Here is a 24011-nt window from a genome sequence, read left to right on the forward strand (position 1 = left end):
TGGGGTGTGAGAAAAGAGAAGAAAAAGAAGGGGAAACTATGTTTGTATAAAGAGGATAGCTAGCATAGTTGTACTACTGTCTTCTATCGCTTTACTGACAGGAGCAGTTAATGATTACCTTTTTGATCAATCTTGCATGTCTCTATTTGTTTTCCTGAAAAACCACTTTGAAGATATCAATAAGTAATATAATAACCATTGTTAATTTCCTACAACTTTGTCAGTAACTCTGTATTGTTTGTATTGTTCCTATGCTATTTTGTAAATGGATGTCTGTTTGTTAATATGTTTTCTTTTTATTTTTAAAATAAATTTTAAAAAATAAAAATAGAGAATAGTGAGAAAAATATTCAATAAAGTGAACAGTGTAGTTGTTTTCAGTATTTTCAGAATTGTGCAACCATCAACACAACCAATTTAGAACAATTCCATAAACCAGAAAGGAAGTGCCTTAACCTTAACTTTCAACCTGCCCCTAATCTTCCCCTCTCCCACCTTTCCTGCCTTGGGCAACCATCGATCCACCTTCTGCCTCCAGTGAACCACTCTGAAATGAAGGGAGTGGAAGTGGCTGCCCCATCCACTTCCCATAGTGCAGGTTCATCTGCACACTTGTCACTGAGGGCTGGAGGCACTGAGCTTGTACTACCTAATGCAAAGTCTACTGTGTCTGAGTATGGCTGGTTACAGGAATGAACCTCATCGTAAATAAGCCGAAAGGAGCCACAAATTCAGTGTGTGGAAAAGTACTCAAGCTGTTACCAGCTGTGTGCATGTGTCATATGCAGTTAGCTTGACCTACTGGGCTTCTTCTCATGAGACGCTCTTAACAGGATAAAAATCTCTGAGCAATGACTCAGAGTTGTTAGGTTTTTATGGAACCTGTGTGCTGTTTACCCAGCACAGTCACTCTTGGACATCATGGGCTTAGTGACTACCAGGACATATGAAAGGGCTGCACCTTCAGAAGCTTGCAGCCTGGGAAACCGGGGATAGATGTGTATAAACAAGTGAAGTACAAGATAAGACCAAAATGCTCTCAGCACAGTGCAGAGGGGTCTTCTAGGGACAGTCAGCCATGCATGGGTGAGGTGGGGAGGGGTGTGAGAAACAGCTCCTCGAGGGGGCTTGGGGACCGCTGAGGGATATTGGTAGTACTTATAGAATGGGAAGAGGGAATTTAGGTGGAGGAACCAATGTGTCCCACTCTGGAGACAGGAAGCCCCCTAGGACCTTCAGACATGAACAGATAAGGCAGTTGGTTGTCAGTGAGAAAGGAAGGCAGTGAGGGGGTTGCTGAGGGCTGAGAGCCAGCATATGAAGTTCTCACCACTGTGTTCACTTGCTATCACTGCTTTAACAAGAACCACAGGCTGGGTGGCTTGGAACAGTGGAAGTGTATCTCCTTCGCAGGCAAGGCCATGTGCCCTCTGATATGTAGGGGAGGGCCTTGCTTCTTCTGGCTTCTGATAGCCCCAGATGCTTCTTGGCTGGTGGCAGCAGTGTGTCCATGTCTGCCTCTGTCCTCACAGGGCATTTTTCCTGTGTCTCTCACACCATCCTCCCTTGATATGTGTCTGTCTCTGTGACTAGAATTCCTTTTTTTTTAAAGTATATATTATATATTAATATGGCTTTGATTTTAGGTCAGTAAGGAGGGAGAAAGAATTGAAACATATGCATGCCCTTTGACTCTCAGCAATTCCATGTCTAGAAATCTGTCCTATCAATATGTGTTACTCATATGCTAAGAGATATTTAAAAATAACCATTGTAGTGTTATTTTAAAAGGAAAGCCAAAACAATCTAAATGTCCCTAAGCATCAGCACTGGCATGGAAATATAAGACCCATAAGCCTCACTGGCTGCTCTGCACTTATTAAAAAGAATCAGATCACTCTGAATACTGGCACAGAAAGTTCCCTAAGCAATATTGAGCACAACAAAACTACAACCACATATATGGGATAAAAAGTAAACTTTAGTTGCCATCTTTCCATAGCTTTTTAAAGTGTACTCAAAAAAAAGAAAAAGAATGTACCCAATTCTATAACAGTGCTTACCTGCAGGGAAGGGAATGCAGTTGGGGTGATGTGAAAAGGAACTTCATTTTTTTTTTTTTATTATACATCCTTCTATACTCTGGACCTTCTCAATAAGTATGTATTAAATCAAACTGGAAGTTTACTACAACAAACATTTCAGGAAGAAGCACCTTGAGAGTTGGCCAACGACTGAAAATAATAAATAGGGTGGTAAGGAGAGGAAAAAGTGCAAGGGTAGAGGAGAAGAGGGGGCGCATGAGTTCAAAATACTCAGCAGTAAAAGGGCAACAGTTTAAAGGAGACATATTTTAGAAAATAGTCGATCTTTTGCAAATGGGAAGGGAACCAGGGGATATGGATAGTTGAAGAGATGGAAGGGAAAGGATGTTAAAAAAAAATTGCGTCATGTACAGGTACCAACTACCAACAATGAATGTAATCATTAAGTATTACTAATGTGTACTAATAAAAAACTTTTAGAATAAATGAAAAATAAAACAAGAAAAAAGGCAGAGGTATATACATAAAAAAAAAGTAAGGTTCACTGCACAGCAGGAAGATGGCATGGGAAGCCAGTGACATGGAAGACAGGCACCTTTCTGACTCAAATTCCAACATGACGCTTGCACCAAGCGACAGGCCGCTGCAAGTGCCGAAAGTACTTGGTGAGGGTCTTCCAGACACTGCCACAGCCCACGTACCGATGTCACATTATCGGATTGTTGGGAGTATGGATTCAAGTGAAGAGAGTTTTTCTGATTCAGATGATGATAGCTCTCTTTGGAAATGAAAGCAACAGAAACATCAACCCTCCTCCCAAGCCAGAGCCTTTTCAGTTTGGCCAGAGCAGTTAGAAACCACCTGTTGCTGGAGGAAATAAAGTTAACAACATATGGGGTGCCATGCTACAAGAACAGAATCAAGATGCAGTGGCCACTGAACTGAGTGTTTGGGGAATGGAGGGCAATACTGACAGAAGTAGACAATCTGAGATCTATAATTATTTGCTTGCTAAGAAACTTAAGAGGGAATCTGAAGAATATACAAAAGAATTAGACAAAGAGATGACTATATGCATGGTGACAAAAAACAAGGGTCAAAAGAAGAGGAAAATGGTCAAAGTCATCTTAAACAGAAACGACCTGTCAGAGACAGACTTGGGGCCAGAGTGGAAATGAACAGTAAGGACAGGTATGAGATCACAGAGGAAGATTCTCAAGAAAAACTGGCTGGTGAAATTTCTTTCTGGTTACAGGAAACAAAAGATCTGATTGCCCGAGTAGTGAGGGTAATTGGGAACAAAAAGGCGATTGAACTTCTGATGGGAACTGCTGAGGTTGAACAACATGGTAGCCTTTCGTAACAAGTGGCAGTTGAAGAAGAACACCAGGTAGAGTTTTTCTGATTCTCCTGAAAAACATCCCTAGTATCAGTGAAGAACAAATTAAGGGCATTTTCTACAGTGAAAATCGAAAGGAATATGAAAACAAAAAAGCTGCTAGGAAGAGGAGAACACAAATATTGGGAAAAAAGATGAAACAAGCCATTAAAAGTCTGAATTTTCAAGATGATGATACCTCCTGGGAAACTTGCAAGTGATACTGATGAGGCCCTGGCCTCTCTTGCACCACAGGAAGGACCCAGAGAAACCAGGTTGGACGTGGAGGAAGCTGTTGAGCTCAGTCATTCTCATGACGTGGACATCTTTTAAGTACATTTTGGACGTTTTAAAGCCTGTGCCTTCCAAGGTAGCACTGTAATGCACTATTTCTACTGGCCTAGCTTTGTTTTGCTTCGCACTGGTAAACACGGAAATCTGGAGAAGAGGAACTGTTTCTGGTTTTAAATAATGTATGCAGAAATGAGTGCCATTAATTTAAAGATGGCTCATGTGTGACACAGTACTTGAAAGTATATGGCACAATACTTAATTTCTTAGTCTGCTGCATGGCTAATATAAGTATTACTGGTTGTTAATCACTTTTTCCAGATCATTATAATATGCCATTCAAAAGTTTGCTTTTTCTTTTTCTGATACATCTTCGTGTAAATTTCGTTTTGGTTTCAAAACATTCCAATGGAAGATCCAGATGGGACACACAAATTGTTATGCTCTTACAAATGCATTTGGGTTTGTTTTCTCTGCATTATAAGTACCCCTAGGCAATTTTAAGAATAGAGACTAAACATAGACGTACGTACTTAGTGATCCTACCCAGTTACTTACTTGTCCCAAAATGTCAGAAGCTTTTTGAAGAGGTGTTTATAACTGTTTGACTTCTTATTACCTGGATAATAATTCAGCAGTTATAAACTGTACATTTATTATAAACTAAACTTGAAATCTTTTAGGAGTTCCTCACAGTGTAGTCATTGACGCTGGATCATGAAGAGAGACATGGTTATTGGTTGCTTGTATTTATAAAGAATGGAAAAATGAAATCTTTGGCAGTCTTAAAGAAAAACTGGGAGTTTTAGTTTCTTGAGAATCAGAAGTGTTTGTACATCTCCCACCACAGGTGGTGGGGCCCATCAGCAAGGCATGGAGAGACAGCACCGTGAGCTGTGCTGACATTAGTGTCATCCCAGAGCTAGTGCTGCTGAAGAGTGTGGACCACACATGACTCATCCATCGTGACCTACAGATTTCAGCAAAGTAACAAAATCAGAGATAGACAGGTGATCATGAATAGAAGAGGAAAACTCTTACTACTCCTTGGTATGTTCTTTACTGGCCCCAGCTTCCTTCTCAGTTTGACCTTCCTTTTTCTGTATCCTTCTCTTATCCCTCGTCCTTTTTTATACACGCACCTACCCATCCCTGTGATACAGACCTCCCACCCTGAAAATAAAGTTAAAAGAAAGGGGACACAGAAGAAATGACGTTTGAATCAGATAAGTGCCTCCAAATGGTAAGGAGAAAGAAGTTCTGCCAAAATGATCATGTGGATATTTTCATGCCCTACTTATTTAAGTCATCAAAAATGTGAATCAGGTCGTGTTCACAGAGCAGAATGCTTGAAAAGCACACGAGGACAGCGCTTCCAATAGCAGCTTTTATGTGCCTGGTGTTTCACAGTTGGTGAAGAGAACGTTCACATGCATCATCTCATTCAGGCCTCACACCAGCAACTTGAAGGGGGTGATTCCTCTGTCTCTTTCTGAGGGGGGATACCAAGTCCTCGAAATGGACAGGAAGGGCCAGTGTACAGGCTGCCGTGGAGGAGCCAGTGGAGCTCCGGAGAGGTCACACCGAGACTTCATGGATTACATGGGTGCCCAATATTCAGATTCTGTAGAACCGCCTTCATGGAGAAGGAGGTGCCCCCCGAAATCATGAGTATAGAGGAAAAAGTGGACAGCCCATTGCTGGACACTGGTGCTGGTCTCTCTGTCCTTCTTTTCAGTCCTGGCCTTCCAGCCATCACACCTCAGTGAGGGGCATCACTGATGAGGTAACCCGCTATTTTTCGCAACCCTTGGACTGTAACTACTTGTTGGATCTTTCTTGCATATCTTTGTCTTCCTGAGAAACCACTTTGAGGATGCCAGCATGTATTGCAGCAGCCACTGATGATCTCCTACCAATCTGTCCATAACTCTGTAATGTTTGTATTGCTCCTACGCTATTTTGTAAATGGATGTATGTTTGGTACTATGTGTTTGCAACAACAACCATTGAGAATAGTCAGTGATTATTTGATTGATCACTCATGTATAGCTCTATTTGTTTGCCCTAGAGACCACTTTGGAGAAACCAGGGTATAGTACAACAACCATTGATAATTTCCTGCCATTTCTGTCTGTAACTCACTATTATTTGTTTATTTGTTTTCCTGAGAAACTGTCTTGAAGATACCAATAGGTAAAATAACAGCCATTGAGAGTGTCCTACCACTTTGTCTGTAATTCGGTGTATCCCCCTACTGCTTTGTTGTCCTTCTTTTACTCTTTAAAATAAAAAGAGAGAGAGAGAGAGAGAAATCAGGGCCAGGTCTGGTGACCACTCAGATTTGTCTCTTAGTGTAGACCTTTCAGACTTTTTCCCTAAAAACCTTCTGCCATCTGTCTTAACCTTGAAGAATCATAGAGGTTAGCTAAGTCTATTAACCCAGCTTATTTACGTATAAAATGGATTGTCATTGAGCAACAATGAGCTTCCCGAGTAACAGGGATAGAAGGTGCCTTTCTGCTTTGAAGAATTTCCTGGTACTTGGCTTAGAAGCATACCCATAAGAAAAAATAGATGTTAGTTATTTCACTGAGTCACAGTATGCAAGCCCTATCTTCTCTAAGAGAAAAAAGCAGTAAAATTGTTGCTAAGTGTACTGCATGTAAGAAGTAGAGGTACAGTAAGGAAGTCATTCACTGGTATGTACATTTTCTTAAAGTTTCTGGACATGACACCACACAACTGCTGCCACCCTCTGCCAAAGTCACGGAAGTGCTAAAACGTGCCAGTCAGAGTAGGGATATAAAATAGATGGAGGGGCACAGAACTTGGCCCCACAGTTCCCTGGCCTTAGCTCCAGCAGGGACCATACTCCTGAGCCAACACCTCCTCTCCTTGCTGCACCCCTTCCAAATTACAAAAACCAAATAAAAGCATAGATTCAGTTGTTCTGATTGTTCATTTTCTTAGGCCTGAGGTTGGTTTTTGGTACAGCGTATGTTTCTTGTTTGTTTCTTCTGTGATGGTTTGGCATCGTTTTTCTTACCTCTGCTCCTCCCTAGCTGTAGGATAGTTACCATGGCAACAACCTGTTGATGGCAGATCAAAAACAACCCTGTAATTCTGCGGTAAGGAAGTGCTGCTCTGTTTCTTGCTCCTTGCTCTCACAGTTAGGTTCAGGGCTTGTTTTGGTTTCTTGCTAATTTGTGGATGACACCCATTTCATCCACTTTAGCAGGTTGATATGGAAATCCTCTGCCGTTTCAGTTTCACATGCTCAGGGACGGCTGTGTCACCTTCTGGAGTGTTTGGTGACTTTTTTGAATTATAATAGAAATTGTGTCTTTGTCCAGAAAAGTTAAAAAATCTTTTCCTTGTCCTTGTTTCTCTTATTTACTTCTTCTCTTTCGTTTTTCCCCTCGGTCAGTTAGGTGTGCTCGTGTGGGGTCTTTGCCAGACAAAGGGCTGCAGTAAGAGTCCATATTTCGCGTCTCACTTAGAATCCCATTAAACTGTACATTAGAACAACTAAGAAAATAAAAACCTGGGTAATACATAATGCTAATTAGTCTATAGACGTGCTTAAAATATGTTCTAGATTAAGTAAATTGAAGAAACTTTTAAAAAAATAACAATGTACTAAAACAGTCACAGACTAGAGTTGCTAGTCCCTCCCTACCAGAATTTAGAGTTATATCACAAATGGTCCATAATTAAACAAGCATTTTGGAATGGCTGGTCTGGATGTGTTATTGCAGCAGAATTTTGGACAAGGGTTTCTGACCGGATTAGAGAGAAAAAGCACAAGTAGTATATGTGAAGTGAATAGGCAACAGCTGAAGGCCACAGAAGGTGGTCTGGGTTTTGTTCACAATTCAGAAAAAAGCAGGTCTGTGACCAGTTCCCTTATCACTAACTCTAGAAGTTGAGCTGAAATCTCATAGGTTTTGTTTTTAACTCTAAAGTGTATTAACCTAACTCTGAGTGCTAAACAGTGGGATAGGAACGGCATTATACACTAAGGACTGAGAAAATGTCAAAGAAGAACCAGGAAAGGTTTGGAGCATGAACTGAGTGGCTCTCAAAGCCAAGGCAGAGCATGAATTCACCAAGAATAGGAGTTAAAGAAAATAAGTGATCTAGCATAGCAATCTTAACATCAAAGGTCCTAATAAAGTAAAATAATTCCCCAGGAATTTTGGTTTGTCCAGTTTCTTATGGCATCCTTTCAAAACTTTTCTTACAACTAAAATATTGCATTTTCTCATTAATTCTGCTGTGTGTTGTTTTGATCAGTAGTCCCTCAAGCAATTGCTGAAAACAACATTTAAGAATGCAGATTCTTTCTTTGAAATTGTACGATGAATTATGTGAATGTGCCTGTTATTCTAGTGTTCATTTAAATGTATATAATTAAGGTATAACTTAAGTACAACAGCTGGATTGATGTGTAAGCCTCAGTACAAGATAGCATTGCCTTCCTTACTCCCTGCTGGGCCTGTAAGTCAGGACTGGAATATTAGGAAACTTGGCCATGTTACTCACATGCTGGCTCTGTGGTACTTTCCCAGGGCTACCATAAAAGCTCCACAGACTGAGAGGCTTACATGACAGATACTGATTGTTCCACAGTCGTGAAAGCTGAAGGTCTGATCCAGGTATTGGCAGGGCCACGCTCTTTCCAAGGCTGTAGTCTAAGGTCTGTTCCAGATCTGTCTCCCAGCTCTGCAGTCCCTTGGCTTATGGCAACATAATCTTAATTATTCATGTGGGGTTTTCCCTGTGTGCATACCTCTGTGTCCAAATGTCCCCGTTCGATAAGGACACCAATCATTTTGGATCAGTGCTACTCAACTATTATTTAGTTATATAATCTTAACTAATTGTATTTCTGGCAATCCTACTTCTAAATTAAGTCACATTCTGAGATCCTAGGGGTTAGAACTTTAACATATGAATTTGAGGGACACAGTTCAACCTCTTGATTGGCTCAGCACAGTAGTACAGAGGCAAGTATACACACACACACACACACACACAGTATTCTGAGTGTGGCCACCAAGCAGAGATGTAGCTTACATTGTGAAAACCTCAGTACTTCTTAACACACTATGTTTTATAACCCATAATATTCACTGAGCACTGACTTTTGCAAGACTCTTCTTGTTAGGGTACATAAGCATATATTCGAGTATATTTCCTTTCAAATAAATATTGACTTCTTCTGTGATTCTGAGCATTTATCTGTCTCAGAATTTGCCTAAAGTTCAACCTAGGTCATCCAGTAGTTGCTTTTCATTAGAGAAATGATTGCAGTGTCATACATACGGCAGCATCTGACAGAACGAGCCCTAAATCATGAGAGAATGGTACCCAGGTACGCTGTCAGTGGCACAGTTCTGATGTGCAGTCTGCAGGGTTAAGTCTGAGATTCAAATGGTCATAGGTGTGTTTGTGTGTCTGTGTCTGTATGTTTGCATGTTTGCACAGATGTACATGTGCTCTCTCATTACACATATAGTCCTTCTTGGAATCTGAGGGGTGTTTGGTTCTAGGTCCCCATGCCCACAGATACCAAAATCAGTAGATGTCCAAGTCCTAGATAAAAGTGTGCAGTGTTTGCATGTAACCTTGCACATCTTCCTATATGCTTAAATCTTCTCTAGGTTATTTATAATACCTAATGTAAATGTTATGTAAAGATTTGTTATACTGTACTGTTTGTGGACTAATGACGAGAAGACAGTATAATATGTTCAGTACGTATTTGTGAATATTTTTAATATTTTGGGTCTGTAATTGGCTGAATCTGTGGATACAGAAACCAACACTCTGTATGTGTGCGTGTGTGTGTGCGCCCACACGCACGCACACCCATGCATATATTGTCAAGTAATATTTTGTAAGAGATCTTGGGTTTGGACTTTGCACCTGTACTGGGCCCGATAAACCAAATCAAAACTGAGTTTAATCCCAGTAACTGAGATTTGGCTGTAACTATTCAACTGCTTGGCTGAGTAGATTATAGCCAGTGAAGCTGTTTTTCTATGCCTCATTTCTGTTTTCCTATAAATTCTATCTGATCGCTTTGCTGGTTGGAGTTCTCAAAACATACTTTGGTTTTAAGAATTGCACAAGAGTTGGGAATGTTTTGGATTTCCTCAGATAAAGCTTTACCAAATTTAAGTGCTCTAAAATTTTCCATTTTAAATATATATATATGTATATATATATATATACATATTTAAATATATATAACTTGGTTCATGAACACTTTTCTTTGAGAACAATTTGGTTGGCAAACAGAAACATTTGGCAAAACTTCACTTCTGTTCGTGAACTTTGCATCAGGTGACAAACATGACCACTATACACATATACCCTATATACTGTATAAATATATACTATGTACACTACATACTGTATAAATATATGGTATGTATACTATATACTGTATAAATATATAGTATATACATATACTTGTCTATCACATGGCCTCTGATCAGCCTTCAAATGTGTCCAGACAAGAAGTAACACCTCTAACTTCTGTTTCATCCAGGCTGGGCTCACCCAAGCGAAGGTGGAGGTGGAGGGCTCTGCCGGCTAAGCTTTCCCAGCAGAAGCTGTGTGGGTGGGTGGGAAGGTGTGTGTAGAAGAGGCACACAAGGATAAGTGCCCCTTCCCAGGAAACCAGGAAGGTGTGGGGTTAGGAAATGGGAATCCTCCCAGGTGTGCCTTGGAGATTCCCAACCCAAATTCATTGGAATCTACTTAGAAGTCCTAGCAAGAGTCACTCTGAGACAGAAAGGCCCTTCCCACTGTTCTTATGGATCTGCAGAGCTGGTGTGCTGTCTGTGTGGACCCCACGGAGGCCCAGGGGGCCGCCAGAGGAGATCCACATAGCTTAGCCTATGTAGTATACTGGAGTGTCTTTACAAGGAATGGTTAAAAAAAAAAAATACTTTGAATACTCATGGTGAGAGCCATCCAGTGAAGGAAGACCCTAAAAATAAGTGTGTCCTCATCCACATTATCCACCACATCTGGCACTGTGTACCTTCTGGCTCTTCCCTAAAGTCAGAGTGACCATGAAAGGTAGATGTTTTGAATTTATTTAGGACAGTGTAGCTAAAGACACAAAAAGACTTCCAGAGCTGCTTCAGAAAGTGGCAGGAACAGTGGGATAAGTGCATTCGAAGCAGGGGGCAGTATTTTGAGGGGGATTATCGGCCATGTGTCTTTTACTGTAGTTAAAATTTAATTTAATTTAATTTAAACGTCCACCATACTTTTCAATCATGCCTCATATAGAGATCCACATAGATATATTACAAAGACAGAAATAACTATAAAGGTTTTTTGTCCTGTATGATCCACTTACAAAATGACAATCTACCCTACCCTGTATACACACAGGGCCCCACACCCTTCCAAAACCTGGACACTGCAGACAAGAGTCTTCCACGGTGTGAGTGCTGTCAGGCACACAAGGGGAACCTGCATGGATCTCCTTTGGTGGCCCCGTGGGCCTCCGTGGGGTCCACACAGACAATATACCAGCTCTGCAGATCCGTAAGAGCAGTGGGAAGGGCCCTTTGTGTCTCAGAGTGACTCTTGCTAGGACTTCTAAGTAGATTCCAATGAATTTGGGTTGGGAATCTCCAAGGCACACCTGGGAAGATTCCCATTTCCTGACCCCACACCTTCCTGGTTTCCTGGGAATGGGCACTTATCCTTGTGTGCCTCTTCTACACACACCCTCCCACCCACCCACACAGCTTCTGCTGGGAAAGCTCAGCCAGCAGAGCCCTCCACCTCCACCATCACTTGGGTGAGCCCAGCCTGGATGAAACAGAGGTTAGAAGTGTTCCTTCTTGTCGGGACACATTTGAAGGCTGATCAGAGGCCATGTGGTAGACATGGCAGGGTTCCAGGTGGCTGCCCCAGGAGATGCTACCACAAGGCGAAGAGCAGCCAAAGCTAGAGACCTGCGTCTGGCATGGAAAGTCCCAGCAGGAGGAACTGGAGTAATAGTGCTTTTCATTCCTTTTATTCATAAGCAGGGAAGAAACATTGATAGGTAAAGAAAATAGTGAGTGACTTAATGTCCTCTGGATTGCTCTAGTTATTCCATATTTATTTACATTGCCTAAAAAAGAATATCTCAACATATTTCGTTTACTACCAGTTTATAAACTAGTGAATAGAGGCGTCATTTTATATATATTCAGTTCGTTACAGCAGCATTTCCACACTGAAGCTAATCTTTTTAATGTGTTTATGCTACCTTGCTTTATGTTCAGATAGCTGAGAAGCATGCTATAGATTCTATACTTAAATACAACACATTTACATATTGTAAACTATTCTTTTCCAATAAGAGATATTTTTTGCTGTTGAATACTATCATTTTGATTTGTCTTCTAATATTGAAACTGCAAGGAATTCATAGCTGAGCCACACTTGGGAAGCATGCCTGCAGATAAGGCTGACACTAAATTATGTCACTTTAAGCCTCTTTCTGAGTAGCATACTTAGAAGGTTTTGCTAATAAAATGTCATTCGTTAATAACTCAATATATGTATTATAATTGTATCAGTCTTACCTGGATGCTGTAGACTGTAGATAATGTAAGAATGCGTTTAAGGATTTTTATCTCCAACTCCCTGGAATTGAAGAAAAATATGTTCCCTGGAAAGGAGATTATTTTCTTAAACTGCACCTTTGAGAGGGTTTTCAGGAGGAACGATTTTCCTAGTGTCACACTGCTAATCTTTTTGATGCTTATTTAGAGTCTGGGTTTTTTTAAACCTTCTTCTTATCTTCACAGCGGCCTCTTTGGGGCATCTCTGTGAGCTCTCCTTGCTTGTCTTTTCCATTTTTCTGATAAAACCTTGAAACCGCTCTTCTCCTAATGGACTGCTGCTCTGTGTACATCAGGGGTTTCGGCGCTCGCCCGTGTGAGCAGTGAAGCAGGAGCCCTCAGACGGCAGAAGACTGCAACTGTTAGCACAGTGAATGCCAGGAAGGCTGAAAGCGGAGCCGGAGCAGCTGGGGCCGGGCGCGGGGGAGGCGGGGATGCGCGCCACAGCTGGGAAAGCCGGCAAGAAAAGTGGTCAGAGCAGCAAGGAGCTCAGCAAAAGCAGAAACCGAGGAGAAAGAGAACCCTCGGTGAGGAAGGAGGGGCTGTGGCTGGTCGTGTTTTCCCACATTACTCGGTGCCGTCTGGACCACTTGAATTGTTTCAGCAACCGCTTTAATTGCTGTACCTTCGAGCATACTTTCTACACTTTTCTTGCGTGGTTGCTGTGGACTGAATATTGAAATTTTAATGAAATGCCCGTACTTTCAGATGTGATTCTTAACTCATTAGACCCACCATGGAATTCAGATGGATTGATGAGAAATAGCATTAGTTTATGTTTTTCATTTTTTTTAACCACAAGTGTATCCAAGCTGGACGTGGTGGCACATGCATGTAACCCCAGCATTTTGGGAGGCTGAAGCAAAGGAATTGCAAGTTTGAGCTCAGCCTGGACAACGTAGCAGTTTAGCAAGACCCTGTCTCAAAGTAAAAAGGGCTGGGGGTGTTGATTAGTGCAAAGGTTCAGGGTTCAATCCCCAGTGCTGCCCGGAAGAGATATACTAAATTGCTAACATTTATCATTTGGACAAACTGAAGGGTGTGTGCCGTTAACTGGATTAATAGCTGCTTTGGTGGGTATACCCAGAGGAAACGATTAATATATTGCTATCTTCCTGGAGGGATATTTCTGGTATTTTATCCTAATCCTGTCTCAGTCAACATTAGGCCTCACTTGGGTAAAACTCTATAAATGTGTGGCCTTAAGCTGGAGAGAGAGCCGCCGTCACAAATGACAGAAGCAGAATTCAGGAACATCTTGACATTTCATATGGTGACCTGAAGCTGACTCATAACTGCTCAAGGGCTGGGTAAGCAGCCTCTCCCACGTGAAGCAGCAAAAGGGCAGCAAGGAGAGATGTGGTTTAGCAGCATCATATTTGAAAGAAATTTAGATTTTTTTTACTCAAATCGAGCATCATGTAGGTCAACAATGTAATGTAGCTGGCGAAAGAAAAAAACAAGAAGAAGCTCTTGTGATCGTCGGTACCCTCCATAAGCTATGGTGTGTAGACCAGCGGAAGTCAGGGTTCTGTCCCGCCCTTTGTCGGTGTGCTGCGTCAGCCGGACAGTTGCCTTTGAGCATAGTCATTTAGAAGAGAAAAGCCAGAGAAGGCGTCAGTCCCAGTGTGTCCTTTCCTGCCGTCCCGATTCCCCGCCGTTGTTCCTCTGCGTGCATTGTCTTGCCCTCCCCAAATCTGAACGCGTTCTGACTACAGCAGGAGACACTTGATGTTTGAACACTGCGCAGTCCAGGGGAGCTTGTCACCGAGCACCCTTTCCCTATGTCTCCTCCACAGGGGGGTCCTGTGCGGTGTTGGCTGAATTTGGTGTCGAATTTTAATCCCCCACACGGAAAGGGGTCGCCTCGGTCTGGCACTGGGACGGCCCCGGCCCGCTCCCGGCAGCCTTCGCCGCCGCAACCGCTTTCCAGGAGCGGCTCCCGTGCTGCCTTCATACTTGCACCTTGAACTTCCAAGTTTCAGCTCGTTCTGTTCCTGTGTTTCCAAGTACTGAGTGGATCTCATTGCCTTAAATACGGTCATCACTCAGTATTTACACACCAACAGTAGAGTTTTTAAAAATCAGAGTAGAGTTGATGATATTGCTGTAATAAAGATACTTTTACTCAAAACCCCTGAAAACAAAAAAGGAAATATTTTTTGACATGCAAATGACATCCACATAATTGCTATTCTTTATGTTGTAATGGAAAGAAACCAATAAACCAAATGCAGGCCAGCCTACACCACATTCCCTTGCATAATGAAGGGCTTCCTCCCTCCCACAGAATTTTGTCCCTGGGAAGCACTGTTAAATTTAAACTAGGAATAAGGAAGCACTGCCAGCAGGGTCTCAGTCCCGGCCATCTGTCAGGTGCACATCTCTCCCTCGGGGCCCCAGTGTCCCAGAAATTAAACTACTGCAGTTCCTCTGAGTTCGCTGGTAAACACATGAGCTTGCAGAGTTCACTCGTTTGGGCCTCCTTATAGGTGTTACCCTCAGTGTTGGGAACCTGCCAACCAGACGGCTCCCGGAAGTTATCAGTGGCATAGACGTAGAAGAAACAGTGCTGGACTTGGCATTCTGCTGATTTAACTGTGCAAGTGGAGTAGTCATACTGCATTTGAGTAAATAGCTGATTTCAGAAGTTCTAAAATGCCATTCAATACAAAAGAAATTAATATCAAAAGCATAAGTTTTCTGTTTGAGCCAAGGACCACTTGCATTCATTACTGTCTACATAGGGAGAGAGTCATCTCAGGAAGAACAGGGTAGTTTGCGGTGGAGCTTGTGTGTCTGCTTCATTTTAGCAGCTCCAGTGACCCAGCTAGAACAACACGCAAAAACATTTCCTTGGGGATCTCTGGCAGTTACCAATTTCATAATGTCCACACCCCTTGGAATTTGTTTTGTAAGAGCCTTACTGAGATACAACTTGCATACCACCAATTCATTTAAAGTTTGAGATGTAATGGGTTTTAATATATTCAGAGTTGGACATCCATCAATTTTAGAATAGCTGTCATCCCCCTCCCCAGATCCCGTCATCCCTAAGTAATCACTAATCCATTCTCTTTCTCTGTATAGTTGCCCATCTGGGGCATTTTGTATAAATGAAATCAAACTTGTATGTGAATTTTTGGTCACTGGCTTCTTTACCAAAGTATTCAGAATGTATCCATGTTATAACATATATTAGTACTTCCACTCTACAGCTGAGTCATATTCTTTTATATGAATACACCACATTGTATTATCTGTTCACCAGGTGATAGATGTTCGGGTCATTTCTAAATTTTTGGCTCTAAAGAGTAATGCTGCTGTTGACATCTGTGTGTAAGGTTTGTGTGAGTAAATGTTCGGTTTCTCATGGTATATACCTGAGAGTTACATTATTGGGTAAAACGGTAAGTCTGTGTGTAACGCTTTTAAAGAGCTGCAAGACTGTTTTCAAAATGCCTGCATCACTTTATAGTTCTGGCAGCCAGGCCTGAGCATGCTGATTTCTCCATGTCCTTCCCCACACTTGTTATTATCTTAGGGGTTTTTATGCTAGTGAGTGTAGAGTGGTGTCTCGTTGTGGTTTTGCTTTGTACTTGACAATAATGTAGAGCATCTTTTCATGTCTTACGGGCCATTTGTATGGAAAAATATCTTTTAGGGTCCTTTGCCCATGTTTAATTGGGTTATTTGGTTTTTTATGAGTTAAATGAATCCTTTATATATTATACGTACAAATCCCTTACCAAGTAATATGTACAGTTTCATTTATTCTTTGGATTATCTTTTTACTTGCTAGTGTTTTCTAAAGCACAAGTATTTTTATTTGGATGAAGTCCAATTTATTTTTTCTTCTGTTGCATATGTATTTTGTGTCACGTCTAAATTGTCATGCCAGAACTGAACTCATAAAGATTTACCTCTAAGGTTTTCTAATTTTATGAGTTTTGTAGTTTTACCTCGTGTGTTCAGGTATTTGATCCATTTTACGTGAACTTTTCATACTGCCCGCATTAATGCCCAGCTTCACTCTTCAGCATGTAGCTCCCTCTTCTCCCAGCACCACTTGCTGTAATGACCAGTCCTTCCCATTGAGCAGTCTTGGCATCTTTATCAAAAATATCAGGCTGACCATAAAGTTGAAGGAATAGGAGTACATTTAGTTACCAATAGCAGTTTATTTCCTTGGAGGCTAAATTATGTTCTATTAAACTATATGTCTGTCTTTATGATAGTACTGCACTATCTTCACTACTTTGTCTCTTCGGAATAGTTTTAGATATGAAATTTCTATTTTGAAAATGCAAAATTAGGTACCACTTTTACGTTATTAAATTAACTGTCAAGTTATATTCCGTTTTCAAACCAAGCTCTTTATTCACATCTAATAATAGAGAACACATTGAAATATTATTTCTAAATCACATTAATAGGATTTAGCTTTTTAAGAAAAATGTTTCTTTTTTTACTTGCTGCAATTTAATATAGATGTTTCAATCTTGCTTATATTTCTCGCTAACTCAAGACAGTTCTCCAAGATTAACCATTGATGGGGAAGAGTGTAGAGGTCAACAGTTGGAACCCACATCGAAATATGTCTGTGCATCGGGGGTTAGAAGGAGGTTTGATCTGAAGTTTAATGAAAGGGCAGCACAGTGGCTTTGCAGCTTGCTTATCTGTCAAGCGCCCCACCCAGTGAAACCCTTTCCTCCTCCTTGGCGTGATGGACAGTGGGAGACCTAGAGCCAGGTTGAGCCAGAGAGCCCATGATTGTGTGTCCTGTTCTGATCTTTCAGTTTTATTTTAAAAAATAAGAAAATAACCATGTCATTGAATTCAGTGGCAAACAAAAGGCAGCCTTTTCACTCAATAACTGGAAGGAAAACAATAAGTGCATCTTAAGGTAATGTAAGCAACCTACTGACACTGCACAGAGAAAGCAACACAGTCTGAGATGATAACAGAGCCCAGAACATCAGTAGATGTGAATCTACAAGGCTCATGTGCCCAGTTTTTTATATTAAAAATCAGAAATCTGTTTCAGTGTGCTGAAGTAATTGAAAGGTGCTAAATCTTAGCCAACAGCCCGCATAGTCTCCTTAGTACGTGAATCCACTCATTCATTCATTCACTCCCTCTCCTCTCTCTCACATTGCTCCTACCCTGGTGTGCTCTATAAATAAATGCTGCACATTCTATGAATGTCCAGCATAGGAGGTACTTTCTAAAGGATGGGAAGAGAACCAGAGGCGAAAGGGGGTGGGGGAAGCGCCAGGCTGCAGTGGTGCAGAGCCACAGAGGACTGGGGGAGTCATCCCTGCAGCCTCCTCCCTCTGTGACATCGCCTCACTTTCACAGCACAGTGAATGGCTCACACCTCGGGCTGGGTCACACTGTTTACACCGCCTCAGGATATCCTTTGGATAAAAAAATTGGGGGGCCAGGGATATAGCTCAGTGGCACAGTGCCTGCCTGGCAAGCATGAGGTTGTGAGTTCAATACTCGGTACAAAAAAAAAAAAACAGATAAAAAATTTTCAGAATTGAATCACAGCTCACCTTGCCATAGAGGATAAATGCTCTTTTCAAATAAGTCACTCATTTCTCTCAACTTCAGATAAGTTATTTGAGTTCTAATACTGCTGCAGCAGCACACAAATTTGTCATGAACTGAGGAAAATGTGGAAAGAGCAAGTATAGTGATTTGTGTTTGATTAGATACTGACTTAGCCCTTATTTTAGAGACAGTGTTGTACTTATTCACTGATATTTGTAGTTGTGCCTGTTTAGTAATTAAACCTGTGCAGTTTGCTTTGTTTGGGAAGGAATGTAAAGCTCAATGTTTGCCATAAATATGCCAACATTTGTACAGTATGCTGGGCAAGTACTTTTGACAGCCTGTATCCACCCGCCTTTTTTTTCTAACTTTCTTTTTGGTTATAGGCCAAGAAAGAAGAGAGATTCTCACCATAACATTTCAAAGAGACACATTGCCAGAGCTTGGGATACTTTCTTGAGCAAACATCTCTCCAAGGTAAATAATACCATTGTACAATCATTAGAATTTTCAGATGGCAGTGGGACAGCACAAAGGTTTAATTGTTTAGTCTCATACAGACCTGGGGTAACAAGACAGAGAAGAAAAGAAAGCGGAGCTATTGGAGTGGCCTGCAGCCTCTGCTAAGTGTGTTATCCAGAGAACACCCTTAGGATCCGGGAGCTCGCTGAGCGGCACTGCATATGTGTGGGAAAAGGAAGAGAAAGGGAAGTTGAACTTTTTTCTTCTTGTTACAAACATTCATGAAACAGAAGCCAGTGTGGTTTGGCTATAAAAGTATTTCTTCCTTTATGAGGAAAGAGCTAGGTAATTCCCTTTAAGGGTTAAATAAAATACATGCTGTATTCTTGTCACAAGGGGGGAAAGATGAATCATAATATCTTACAACACCTAAGATGTACAAATAAGGATGATTTTAAGGAAACCCCTGTTCTAGTAAAATACCACTAAGGACGCTTTTCATTGGTTCATAAGAAATGCATTATGAAGTTCTTGTTTTGGAAAATCAAATCCTTAACGCTTCTTGTGGAGTGAGGGTGGGTGAGACTGACGGACTGACAGACCCTAACACCAAAGACAGATCTGTCAGCATCATGTCATATGTTTCAGAGGAGTAGCTCGACATTCTTCCTTTATGAGTCATGAGCTTAGTGGGAATCTAGGCTTAAAACAGAAGCAGCTGAATTGATAGACAGCTTCTGCATTCATGAATTAGCTGCCAACATTTTAACATAAATTGAAGCTCCCCTGTTGATGCTCAGTTTGTTGTGATAAGCTGTTTTTGGTGTGCCCTGAAATTTTATCCAGTGTAATGTCTCCTTCCTTACAAAGATATTGTGTGCCTGTATACACGGAAATGCAAAAACACATGACCCAGTTTAAAAGATAATATACTTTCTGTCCTTGGAAGTTAATACATGGTTGACGTTACTTAGCCAGTAGTGTTCTGGAAGGCAGTTTTAGGTTTTCCCCCTCAGCTCTTGTCCTGGTTTTCTCTTCTGAAGGGTTTGGGGTGGGGGAAATGTAGGCTGTACATTAGAGGAGAATTTTGTGATACTATTCATTCTCCGTTCTGACAGAGAGGACATTGTTTGCTCGCTGTAATAGGCCTGGCAGGAATCTGCGCTGTGCATACAGAGTGGGAAAATAGCAGAGCAGTGGGAAATCTCAAAATTCTAAGGAATAGATCAGCTTAGGAGTTTTTTTAAAAATATATTTTAATGGTGTCTCATTATTGAGATGCAAGTCACAGCTTGGGGAAATAGTTTCCTGCCAGTGATTTCTTTCTCCTCATTGTATTATGGGTGTACTATGTGAAAACAAGGTCTTTAAGGGAGGAATATGCCCAGCTAAGTCCTGTACTATTAAAAATTACAGTCACAGAAGTTTAGAAGGACTTTATGAAATCCCAGACCTGCTTTGATATTGCTCCTTGGACGTCCGTGCTCATGTCAGTGTAAATGAACGTTAACTTACGCTTGTTACTGGATTCATAGAAGCAAGTTGTGCTGCCTAAGGTGGAAGACACACTTACAGCTGTGCACTGATGCCGGAGGCTCATTGCTAGGGGCAGTGTGAGAGGGTGCTGTGCCCACACAGTCCCGAACTCCGAAGGCAACAATGGCAAAAACAAAGGCGTAAAGCACTGCACAAACCTCTGAGCCTGACGCTGCTGCTTCTTAAGGCTGTGTGGTCCCACTTCTTCCTGAGCAGCTTGGGAACCTCACAATGCAGCGGTCTCTAAGGGCCCCAGGTGGCTGAGGACGTGTGTGTGTGTGTGTGTGTGTGTGTGTGTGTGTGTGTGTGTGTGTGTGTGTGTGTGTGGTCTGTGTGTCTGAGTCTATCCTCACACTTCCTGGTAAGCTGACAACACAGTCAGGTGCAACATGATATATATTAATTGGAGAGATTTGCTTAATTAAAGTAGCAGTCTCCAACTTTACATCTTGTCTCATTTTATAATTAAACACGAAAATTATTGTAGGTTGATTTTTTTGTCTGAAATGCAGGATATCCAAAACGTTAGTTAATAAACACAACTTCTGTCTCTTTTGATGTTATGACATGCTGAATATAACTTGAAACTTACATAATTAGTCCTCAAACCAAGAATATACTATTATGTCATTTCCCAATTGTCCATAAATGTGCATTTCATTTTAAAATGAATTAAAGTAAATTAAATAGCACACGTTAAGTGAGAAGTCAAAATATGAGGAAAGCTGGTATTTAAATGAACTTGATAATATATTTAATAAAATTTACTCCAAATCAAATAATTTTACTTAAATCATTTCTTATGTATTATAAAATCTCCACAGGAGATAGTTTAATTATTTTAACCTGTGGAGTCTTGCAGAAATTTAACTCAGCAAGTCAAAACAGATGACACTTCTAATGTAGCCAAGAAAAGATGTTGCCATAATCATTTGTGTCCAGGTTAGAGAAAATCTTGCCGTTCACGAGCACATGACTAAATGTGAGCTCTGGTGAGTTGCAGAAGGGAGACTACAGACCAGGGGGCAGCCGGCTCACTGCAAGATGTCATGAAGCCATTCTCGTGCTGCCTGGCCGTGTCCATGTCATAGCTCTCCTGTAGTTTCCTGCGGTGATGCCCTCTTCGAAGGGATGCTAACTGTAAATATCTTACACAAATCTGCTCGTGTTCCCTCTACTTTTTGCAAGGTATATACCTGTAGATGTAGCTACACTGTTTTGAAATGCCAACCGTAGATCAGTGGCATTTTCTCATTTATTGTTCCTTTGACAACAAAAGGTGACTTCTTTCTTAAATCCTATTCTTAACCTGTTAAAATTTCTTAGAGTTTAATTTTAATTTTCTCTCATTTCTGGATATTGGGACATTATTTATATTGTTCTGTTTGGTGAGTTACTGGTTCTCAAATTCTGACTTTATTATTCATTTATTACAGCAAATAACTTTACATCTACTATTACATTTAAATGCAACTAATAAAATTTAAAATGATTTAGAGCAGCATCATTTTCCAACAACATTGATGCTGCATGGCTGTTCCAACTGTTAATTTAAAAACCCAACTGTCATCTGAGTATCTGCTGTTCAACAAAACTTCAGTAAATGTCTGAAGAAGCATTTCAGTGAAAATGATCTAAACAAAAAGAAACTATACATAAAATACTGTTCATGTTTCATTGACTGAAGTTAGGTATAACATTTCTCTGAATTGTAACTAGCTTTCACTTTCAGACTTTGGGAAAACAAGTCATTTGTACTAGGCAAGTAGATGCTAAAGAGCTATTGGCAATTGGATAACATTTTTAGCATTTGAATCTCCCTATTTATAGTACAGCATCAGGCAAAGGAAAATGTTTGGCATTTCTATATGAGATACAAACGCTTTAACATTCTCTGTTGTGATCTAACAATTCATTTCAGAGTAAGATGAATCAGTCTTGTTTGGAAAGTGTTTTACATAAATATTGGCAAGGAAGCCATCACTAAACCTCTATGAGTTTTTAAAACGTAAACTTCCCTAAAGTAAATGATGGCAAATGACACAATATTACTATGGTTTTATGTGAGCTGCCTGTTATTACTTCGAATTTTCACACTACTCTGCCCTATCCCTTGCTTTTTAAAATTCTGTTAATCTAAATTGAAATCAGAAAACATGTTGCCCAGGTCCTTCCAAATGTCACATTCTTTTTAACCTAAACTTTCTCTTATCCACAGTGTGTTTCTCATAATTAAAATTTCAGATTATCTCATTAACATATGCCCTTTTCTTTGATAATAGAGAATATGAGAACAGTAATTTGTAAGATTTTGCTCTTAATTGACTGAAAAAATTTATGTGCCTCTCTCTCTCTCAGTAAAAATAGAACAAACTAAATGTAATACAGAACCTGGAACAAAGGAAGGACATTAGGTACAAACTAAGCAAATCCAAATTAAGTATGGACTAGAAATAATAATAATGATATATCTATATTGGTTCACTAATTATAACAGGCTCGTAATAGACTAGAAAAAACACAGCAAATATATTTATAAATATTGTATTAAATGGCTATCAATGACTTCAACCTGTTTTGTAATAACAGTGTAGTAGAATGTAAAAATTTCTCTCACTGTCAAAATTCCACATGGAACATAACCACCTACAACAGGAGTCGGTAAAGCCTCAGTGTTTGGTGAAAGCTAGGGACCACATCCAGCTCTGCCGCCTGGTTTTGCAGGGCTGGAACAGGCTTCTCCATGGTTTTCCAGATGGCTCTGGAGAAGAGAGAAGATGCAGACTCGGACATCCTGGGCTAGACTCCCAGCCATTCAGTGTTAGGGACGTTGATTTACTTGTTCAACCTCTCTGGATCTCATTTTCCCTACCTATGACGTCAGATGGTCAAACTAGATTTTTCTCCAGAGGAGCCTCTGGCTTAGAAAAGTCTGACTCTTATAATGTGTTGGAGGTCTATTTGCGGTTGCAGCTACAGAATTTATTGGTGATAAAAGTTTGACATTAAAAGAATTTGCATCATTATATCCTTTATAAGAAAATTATGATCATTATTTCAAAAATTTTGAATGCTACCAAAAACTAATTAAGTAATTGCTGAAAATAACAATTCCCTTGTAAGAATTGCTGTATAAGAATCATTATATACTAGGAAGATGAAACTGGTTTTTGAAAGACCTATGTTGGATCTGAACCCAAAAATCATAGTAGAATACTAAGTTGTACCTTAATTTATGGTAGTACTTTAGTGCCATGTGATAGTATATGTTTTTAGAGAAATTCTAGACTAATGTACTTTGAGATTGTATACACAAATGAAATCTAGCTTTGATGTATTATTTAACATAGACTATAGAGTCATATGTAATTTAGATAGACCAAAATTTTGAATACCTATTATGCTTAAGGCTTTTAAGACATTTACAGCCCTGCCAAGTGGTTCCTAGTATGTTTGTCGAGTTAGTCATCAGGAAGTTACTCACTTGGTCATGGTTTCTTAATTTTTTTCGAGCCAGTCGTTGCCTGCTATAAGCAATTATTCTCCAGCTATACCATTTCAGTTCTGGGTTTTGACTGTGGGCATATTTAAGAAGTGTTTATTTAGGATGGCCTCTAAAGTTAAATCCAGTGATAACCATCTGACTGGTGAAGCGCTCTGGGAAACGGTTGAGTAGTGATTCTCGACTTTGACTACCCAGGAAAATCACCTGAGGAGCTTTTTAAAGTCTTTATGTGCAAGCTGTGCCCCAAACTCATTAAATCCATCTCTGGGGGCATTTTTTAAAGCTCCCCAGGTGCTTCAGATGTGCAGCTCAAGCTGAGAATTCCTAGCCTTGAGAAAGCAGGTGTGCCCTGCAGACGTGATGGTCCACAGCAGAGCCCTCCTGCTGTTTGCAGTGAGACAGCTTGGAGAACGGGGAGCCTCAGAAAGGAGTATATCTTCAAACAAAATGATAGCCACCAAGTCAGCAGCTCACCAATATTTGAAGAGACAGAACTGCGTGTCCCTTGCACTAAATCTCCATCCTACAAATATCAGGAGAATTTGTCCAGATTTTGAAAGCGTTTAGGAAAAACCTCCTACATGTCT

At 40.6% G+C, this 24011-nt stretch overlaps 1 protein-coding gene and 1 pseudogene across 3 annotated transcripts in view; both read left to right on the top strand.

The window, feature by feature from the left end:
• Pag1 (phosphoprotein membrane anchor with glycosphingolipid microdomains 1) overlaps positions 1 to 24011 on the top strand; it is a 149413-nt gene that overhangs the window by 76486 nt on the left and 48916 nt on the right. For all 3 annotated transcript variants that reach the window (XR_001235521.1, XM_005392057.2, XM_013518187.1), the window contains exon 3: positions 18308 to 18398. The gene's annotated coding sequence lies outside the window, so the exon portion shown is untranslated. The remainder of the gene's footprint in view (positions 1 to 18307; positions 18399 to 24011) is intronic.
• LOC102009232 lies at positions 2515 to 4141 on the top strand (annotated as a pseudogene).

This window comes from Chinchilla lanigera, unplaced genomic scaffold (assembly GCF_000276665.1).
Source record: "Chinchilla lanigera isolate Chin_1 unplaced genomic scaffold, ChiLan1.0 scaffold00043, whole genome shotgun sequence".
Taxonomy (NCBI): Eukaryota; Metazoa; Chordata; class Mammalia; order Rodentia; family Chinchillidae; genus Chinchilla; species Chinchilla lanigera.